Here is an 8,939-nt window from a genome sequence, read left to right as displayed (position 1 = left end):
CTTGCAGTTTTCCTCTGTGTCATTTTCCAATGCAGTTGGCAGCTGTTTTCATTATACACTGTATGCCACCTGCCAAGCACCAGTGTATTTGAACTGTTCTCATACTAAGGTTTAGTTCAGCAGGAAATCCACTCAGGGAACTCAGATGATTCATAGAGATTTTTGTCAGCAGTATTGATATCAAGGCAAATAAGCATGAGCTCACATGCAGACCTACTGTACAGTTCTGAGCCTATTTCTTTGCAGGAATCTTTATACTAACTTAGCATGTCAGTCAAGCTATTGACTGACATGTTTTCCCACCACCTCTAAGGTTTACAGGGGATTGTCTGAAAAAAAGAAAATATCCAGGGAGATGGAGGTCCCTAGGTGAAAATGCCTTCTGATGCCAGAGGTCAGAGGAGAATGGTTAGACTGTTTCAAGCTGATAGGAAGGCAACAGTAATTCAGATAACTGGTAATTACAGCCAAGTATGCATGCAGAAGAGCGTCTCTGAACACACCACACATTGAATCTTGAAACATGTGGGCTATAGCAGCAGAAGATCACACCGTGTTCTACTGAGAACAGGAAAGCTAAGAGATGAAAAAAGGAAAATAAGGCTCCAGGCTGTTAGTGGGATTTAAATAAGCTCCAACTGAGCTTGTTTAAACAATGCAGTATTGTTTTTGAGTGCATCCATCTCTTTATGACCACAGTGTGCCCATCTTCTGATGGCTTTTTCCAGCAAGATAATGCAAAACAGAGGTAAAAGGTAAAAGACATAAAAGAGATAAAAGACGACTAAGTTTTTGACTTACCTTGAAGTTAGTATGAGTGCAGCCAAGTTACATCAGAGAGAAAGCACTTAACAAATCCTTAATATATATATGAGATAATTCCATCAGCTGGTGACTGTAGGACATCTACCACTCTTGCCAATAAACTCCAGAAGTCAATCATCTGCTTTAAAACGACCAAACCAGAAAGAGAAAGCCAATCATGTTGTTGTGCTGGAATAACCTTTTTCCCATTCATTTACTTCCCATTCATCTACATAAGTCCTTATGTAGATGGCCTGGTAGGCATGTTTCTTAAAAGTTTACCCTATCACTTCACAGCTTGTGTTAGCCACAATCTAGGATGCCTATACATGCACGATTTAAAACAGACAGCCAGAATTGCTATACAGGCATACAACATGTGAAGTAAATGTAAGTGCTGAGACTGAATTAATTTCAAAAGGATTTGCTTTCAAGCACTTTCTGAATGTCACTCGAGTAAAGGGAATGATTAGAGGTCTCTGCCATAATCAGTCTTCCTTCTTGCTGCTAGGCAACAATGAAAATGTTTAATGGTGGATGTAGCTAGGGGTGCACAATGGTAGAAAAAGCATGCTCGACTTTTATTAACTTTTAAGCAACGGTTTAATCAGCTGAACGGCATTAAAAGGTGGAGTTCAGTGCATGAACCGGGGAACAGCACTTCCACTAATGCATTTCTGCCACTGTACAGGACATAATTAAGCATCACGGAGAGGCAACACCTTGTCAGTGCAGCAGATGGTAGATAAGAGCATGAAAATAGTCATTAGGAACAAGGAGCTACTGTTGTTTTCATTATATGTTAGACAGTTTTCATAGCATTGGTCTTAAGTGTATTTCCTGACTGAACATGAACACGTTACTGAGCTAGGTCAAACTAATTAAGAAGGTGTAATCAATTGGATTGCATAATATGGCTGTATGTTAATACAGCCAACCCATACAAGAACGTGTAGGGGAATAATCAGCATCCTGAAGGTCAACTTAATTACTGTAAGAGGGATCTTTTGCCATAATATCCAGACTGAAGCTGACAGGAGGCTAAATTTAAAACTCAAGTAAAGGGACGAAATGGTTTCAGTGTCCACACAGATGACCTTCCGCAAATGATGATTGATACTCCTGCCCTTATCTCATTGTCTCCTTCCTCTGCTGTATCAATCACTTACAAGGAATAATATGAAAAGATGTCCATTGTTCTTTTTGTTGGCTAGAGGTTAACCGGGGGAATATGCATCAAAGTGAACAAAACATACATTATCAGGCAAAAAGGGATTACTATATCAGAAAATTGTGTTGTTGTTGTTTTTTTCTTTGTTACTTACATTACTTATAGGCAGTATTTCACAGTAATGCATTTTCAAACTTGAGTGCAATGTATTCCCAGACAGTGGCACACCCACACCTACTCCAGACCTCACTGTGTGGCGTTTGTGCCCTGTCTCTTGCCCTTTGACAGCCAGGTTTAGACTCTGGCACTCCCACGACCCTGATTTGGATAAGCGGTTAAGAAAATAGCTGGATTGATGTAACACCCACCTACTGTATATATTAAGTGACAGAACTTTCCTCTTGCCTTTAGATGAGCTTCAGTCCTCCATGGCTGTGAGCTGTGGGAGATTTGCTGATCTTATCAAAGGAAACGCATCTGGTTCTTTGAGAGATGAAGGATTTTAAAATCTGCTCTACACCTTGTACTCCTCTGAAGGTTCAGTGATATTTTAATGTGAGGATCAGGTGGGCCGTGGACAGCTTTCTCACTTTATCCTGCTGAGAAATGACTCATGCAGCAGCTTCTTTGTCTTCGCTTGATTGTCAGCATGGCACTCGATGGCATTCCTGTCCAGCTTTGTAAAGACAGGATGTAATATTTCTGCAGATAGTTAACTGATATTACTGACATTTTAGTCTTTGCAGTGGTAGCTCCATAAGCACTGAGATTAAATCACAGGTAGGTAATCCAAATTGTCTCATTCCTAGTCAAATAGCTTTATCTTTGAATTTTGCAGTGACTATGGAATAATTCAAAAAGAGCCTAAGAAACACAGATGAATACTAATTTGTAGCTAACTACAAATCTCTGAATACCTAATGTTCTGCCTCTCTTCTCTTTCCCCTCACCCCAAATGGTTGCAGCAGATGGCTGCCCTCCCTGAGCCTGAGTCTGCCTGAGGTGCGTGGCACTGAAATTAATGAAATGTTCACTCACTTTTTATTCTTGGCTAATGATTACTTTAGGACTTCCTCCAAATCAGAATTCTTGACAAATAGGGTTCGCCAGTTCACTGTCACAATTCAACTATCATTTGGATCTGTTGTCTTCATGGTCCCTGTTTTATTTCTCCACTCTTATTTGTTTATAGAATTATTTTCTTCTGGTGCGTCCAGTGTTCACATCTAGTGTTATTCTTCTTGTTTTAGGGTTTTATCTTTGCACTACTGTCTGTTTTACTAAATAAAAGTTCTCATGTATCTTGTTGTGGCTTTGCTATTTGGTTATATTGTGGTCGCTTGTCCTGCCATCATTCCTTTCAAGCATGTCTCTTAGTCTTTGTCTAGGTCTTGGTCTGCTCAAAGTAAATTTCCTCAGGCTGTGTGTATGTATGGCTATGTGCCAATTTCTCCTTACCCACCAATTTGTTATAAACACTGTGCTTAAAGGGCACCAACTGTGCATGCATCCTCTAAGCAGACTAAAAAGTAAAATAAAAAAGCAGCCTAGTGGCTCTTGCTATCTACAGCTGTCAGTGTACACATGCATAAGGGAGAATTTTTTTTAATTTGGCTGGAATGTTGGGATCAGGACTAGCATGTAGAGAGATATGCAGTATCATAATGTTGCATTAAACTGACCTTTACTTTATTCTCTCAAGCCAGAATACAAGATGCACAAGATTCAAAAGCAGCTGTACTAACATGTATGCAAATCTAGATGTTGCATACTTGATTACAGTGACCTAATGTAATGATCAATGCTAGATGACGCTTCCTACTACCTGCTGCTGTCTCTCAGAGAGACTTTTGGGTCACAAAGTTCCTAAAACAAGACACATGAGTGCAGTACATGTTGTGGTGCCATAAATGAATGGTGTAGTGGTTAGTACTGCTGCATCACTGCTCACACTTTCTGGGTTTCTGGTGAGGGTAATTTCAGTTGCTCTGGTTTTCTTTAAAAATCTAGACATGGATGATAGGTGTAGATATGAGCATCATGGTTATTAGTCTCTCTGAGGTTACCCTGTGATGGAGTGGTGAAATGAATTCAAACTGAAAGGAGATACTTCTTTATTCTCAGTCTGAACTGCTATGATCATGGTGAAAAAGAAAGGGTTGATACCTTATTTTTTCATAAATCAGGACACAATGCAATAAAATAAAATAATTCAAATACAACTTCTGATATTTTGTTATTCATTATTACATTAAATGTCTATCAGATACTAAACCAAACTACGAGAGTGTCTCACATCTGCCAAAAAAAAACCCAAACAAAATTTGGGGAAAATATTCTTTGGACTGCGAACCGAAAGCTGAACTTTTTGGAAGGTTTGAGTTGTGTTACAGCTGTCAGAAAACTAACCCAGCACTTCATAAAGAAAACATCATACCAACAGTCATACACGAATTCTGTTTTCTATGTCATCATTTCATGCCCTGAAGCTCAAGAGCACTTAGGTTATGCATTGGGACAATGACCAGAACCAGCACACACCAGCAAGTCCACCTCCGAATGGCTAAAATTACCAAAACACAAAATGTTGTTTTTTGGTTTTTGGTCTAACTAGGCGTGACCTAGTTAAGCATTAGAACTAAGGTACTTTCTTTTTCACACGACTGTATATGACAGTATAACACAAACTTTGGATGAAACATATGTATAGCAGTGTAAATAGTGCATGGATAGGTCACACTATAAGAGCCCTGGCTTTATGCTGACATTTATTCTATTGTATTTCAGATTTATCTGTTTACTGCAGTGCATCTGTGTCTGTATCTTTAATTAAATTATGAAAGTGAAAATATCAAAATTATACCTTAGACTCACCAGTATAAAAGTCAAATTTTGTTACAGTTTCAGTTCAATTGCAAGAGTTGGTTTTTATAATAACCGAACGATACAGTGCATTACTACTTATTGTCTGATTTTGTGAGCAAAACATTGTGGTAACCAGACTGTGGTGCTCAATTCCTGTTAATGAATTTTAAATTGTAGCAAGTGTCACAATTCATCATTGTTGTTATCATGTCATAACTTCCCCAAACACCAGCTATTTGGCTTTATTATATGTATTTTTTCTGCTTCCTTCCTTTGTCTTACTAATTCCCACTGTGTAATATATGCTGTTACTGAAATTATCTGCTCACAAGCAGCAAGAAACATGCTAATCTTTCCTACCTTCTGATTATGAAAAACTGATTATATTTGCATCTTTTTGAAAGCATTATCTCACTGAGCATGGGCAGATTTTCCTGCATCATTTTACAGATGATACTTGACCTGTTTTTGGACTTGTTATTGCTATTGACTCAGCCGCATTAACCCATCAACACAGCAATTTGCCCTCAAATATTATCTAATTATACACTGCACATCTGAGCGTCAACCTTGCCCGTGTGACATTTGTGGCGTGTCATTAACATATCTGTTCAATTTCATTCTGCGATTCATATTGGTGTCAGTATCTGTCCCCTGAGTCCTTGCCTACAGCCAACCTATCTGTGTGGCAAGAAAGATGACGGCCATCACCTTTTAGCGTGCAGCAAAGGTGAAATGACATTTGAATACCGTGCCAAATGCGAGTGCAGTCTCCACTCATGCGCTGCTGTCAGGAGTGATCACTGTTATTTCAGCTGCCTGTCCAAAGAGGGTTCTGATGGCTTACCCATTTCGCTGCGTTAAGGTAGTCAAGATAGGAGCCCTGCATTTGGCCTCGCTCGGCAAATCTGATTAGAGGGGCTGTAATAGCAGGTTGTGTCAGAGAAAGCACTATAGTGTATGAGGAGAGGACAAAGCAAACACACCGGCCATCTCTTTGCCCGTTCCTTCCCTTTGCTCTCTCTTCAAAACAACAGCAAAGTGTATTATGGAGTATCATGCTGTCACCTTGGGATGTGATGGGAAATAGAATGGACTACTCAATAGACCGCTAAATTAACTTACTTTAATTTTGGAGACCATAGAGTCCAGCAAGCCAGAACAAAACACACACACACACACACACACACACACACACACACACACACACACACACACACACACACACACACACACACACACAGATGTGCACACATCCATTACTTTATATGTTATATGGATCCTGAATCAAAATGAGATGTCCACCCTCTGAAGAGGTGACAGATGCACTACATAAACAGAAATAGCTTTATGTCTCTAAATTCCTATGAATCATTCAGGTGCAGCCAACTCAGTGGAGACTGAGCCACTCTCCCTTCTATGCCTTATAGGTTTCAACCAGAGTACCATTTCTATTGTTAAATCCTAACCGTCTATTTCCCAGCATAGTTAGAGATTCACAGCAAATGTGATGTAAAATTAAGGAAGAAAATGTTGTACTTGCAATCATTCTTTGCTATAATCCAGGACTGCAGAAATATTTTATCATTGTATGCTTGGTAGCAAATATTTATTCTGGTGTTTTGTCAAATAATCCTTAATTATGTTATAGTGGGCCTTTTTTAAAGCTCCACGAGTCATCCACTGTCTGAAACAAGATGTTTTAGCTCTTTTCACCCTCCCTTTAAGCCACCTTTTTCCTGATTGGCTGCCCCTCGCAAGCAGGTATGGCAGGCTGGACTTCAGTATTGACAACCGATGGTTAACAGAGAGTACTTGCGCATACCCTGATCTAATTACTGGAAACTGATCATCAGTATATTTAAGTGTGCATATGACAGAAAAATGAGGAAAAGTAATGTCTTCTGCTTCTACTAGGTCAATTGTTGTAATTGCTTTAAACAATGCAATGTCCTCATTAAAGAACAAAGCAACCTTACACATTCATGCTGACAAGAATTAAAGCTTTCGAGCTAAACGTGCTTTCCAGTGCTGCAGTGTGGAGGAGCACTAATGCATGTGGAACATCTGTCGTCTCTTTCACACTTTATTTCCGAGGGACTCCTGAGGTAATGGTGCCAGCGGTATTTCTAATACATGTTTAACACCATATACGACGGAGAATTCAATAGAAATAATGGCTGATGAGTCACTGACTGATAATATTCTTTAAAACCAAGTGCAGATATTTGAGGCAGCAGTAGCTCTTTCATAATGTAGATGATTAAATCCACCTTGTTAACTTTACATTTTAGGCTCTTGATACTCCTTAGTGAACCCTATATAAGCTCCTGCTGCTTGGAAATATGAAGCTATATTCTCACTGCAAGAGAACAGGCTCTGCTCCAGCTCCAATTGCCATTCAGATGATTGCTGGATCTGCATACAGTATATCTGCTACAGGATATAAACCTGCATAAAAAGGTTCGTGAAGGATTTATATCTGCATAAATTTGTCCTTAATGTGTCCTTAAATCATATATTTGAGAGAAAAATAGAGAAATTGCGTTAACTTGGTTATTTATTTAATTTAATTTAATTTATTTAATGTAAGGAGGACTGTAGTAATATAGAAGCCTCTTGGTTTTTGAATTAAGGCATTTTCAGTCCCATTGCCATAGTTGTATAACATTAGGCATCTAGCTTAGTTTGCCTTTACAAATATTTGTGAAAGAACAGGTCGTTCTTAACGGTGCATTTAGTAGTTAGTTGCTATCAGGTGCTCTCTCTCCTTTCTCATCTCCACCTTATTCTCTTCCTCTACATCTTCATCCTCATCTCTTGAACTGAAGTCAGAGCTCTACCACACACAAACGTGCCTAAACATGCTTTTTTATTCCTGATATTGTCACAGTTACTTACTGTCATCCGATTAGACATGTCTCCGAACAGCTGACAAAAGTCAGCTAAAAAACAATAACTGGTTTTAGGAGATTAACACTATGTCACATTTGCAATTTTTATGTATTTATTTTTCACATATCGTATTAGAGTTTATCCACTGTCTGAGTCTGACAACGCTGGATCCACTTCAAAGAAAGTTTCACTGACACTGGCTAACAGCAGCTAACAGAAGCTAACAGCAGCGCTTATTGATTGAAAAGTCCTCAACAACTTACCTCAGTATCGCTGTCATTGGACAGACGTGAGCTTCACTGATGTTGGACTCCTTTCACAAAGACATATATAGAATACATGATGTATATATTTATATATTGTAATATATGTATACCTACTTGCAGAGTAAATAGGCATACACTCTTCTTAAAGGCATATTGATAGTTGCAGTGAAGAGCAGTAAGTAAGTTGTATTATTGCAAAGTGATACAGCAACTCAGCCAAGTGGCAGACTGTATAGTTATTTTTTCAAATTTCCTTTGGTGGAACAATTTGGGTGCTCAGGAGATTTGCCTTATTGCCATGCATCCTCCTCTTTATGTTGAGATTCAATTCGTGGAGAGATATCCTGATATTTTCTCCTTGAATTTGCTGATAGGGTGGGATGTGATTTTTTTTCTATAGTGTTTTTTTCTTTCTTAAAATACAATGCTTCTGACTGTACCACTGCCATGCACACAATTGTTGTTCAGTATTAACCTGATTATGGACTTAAGAACATTAACATTAGCCACTGATACAATATGCTTGTTCCATCCATTTCTCCCGTATATCCATTTCATGGTCACAGGAGTGCTGGAGCATTTCTGAGCTATCACAGGGTGAAAGACCCTGAAAATGTTGTCAGTCTATCACCGTGTATACGCATCACTTCACTGTAAGAGGCCTTCAGTTGCTTACGAGTTACAATAGGTTCCTTTGTGACCTTTCAAGCCACACTTCTTCAGGGTTGTTTGTTGGTCAATCACTCCTCAAAAAGACAACAATGGGCTTGAATTTTCTTCCATTTGTACCACTTTGTCTGACTGTGGATTGGCGAGGTTCACACTCTTTAAAGGTAGTTTTAAGACCTCTTGGAGCATTAACAGAGTCAAGAACACTTCCTCAAAACCTCAGAACTCTGCATTGCCTGTGCCATCCATGATTCACTCTATTAAACACA

The sequence above is a fragment of the Perissodus microlepis genome, chromosome 23 (genome assembly GCF_051167445.1).
Source record: "Perissodus microlepis isolate ML-2025 ecotype Zambia chromosome 23, ASM5116744v1, whole genome shotgun sequence".
Taxonomy (NCBI): domain Eukaryota; kingdom Metazoa; phylum Chordata; class Actinopteri; order Cichliformes; family Cichlidae; genus Perissodus; species Perissodus microlepis.
The sequence above is the reverse complement of the archived record's forward strand: the minus strand, read 5'-3'. Positions refer to the sequence as shown.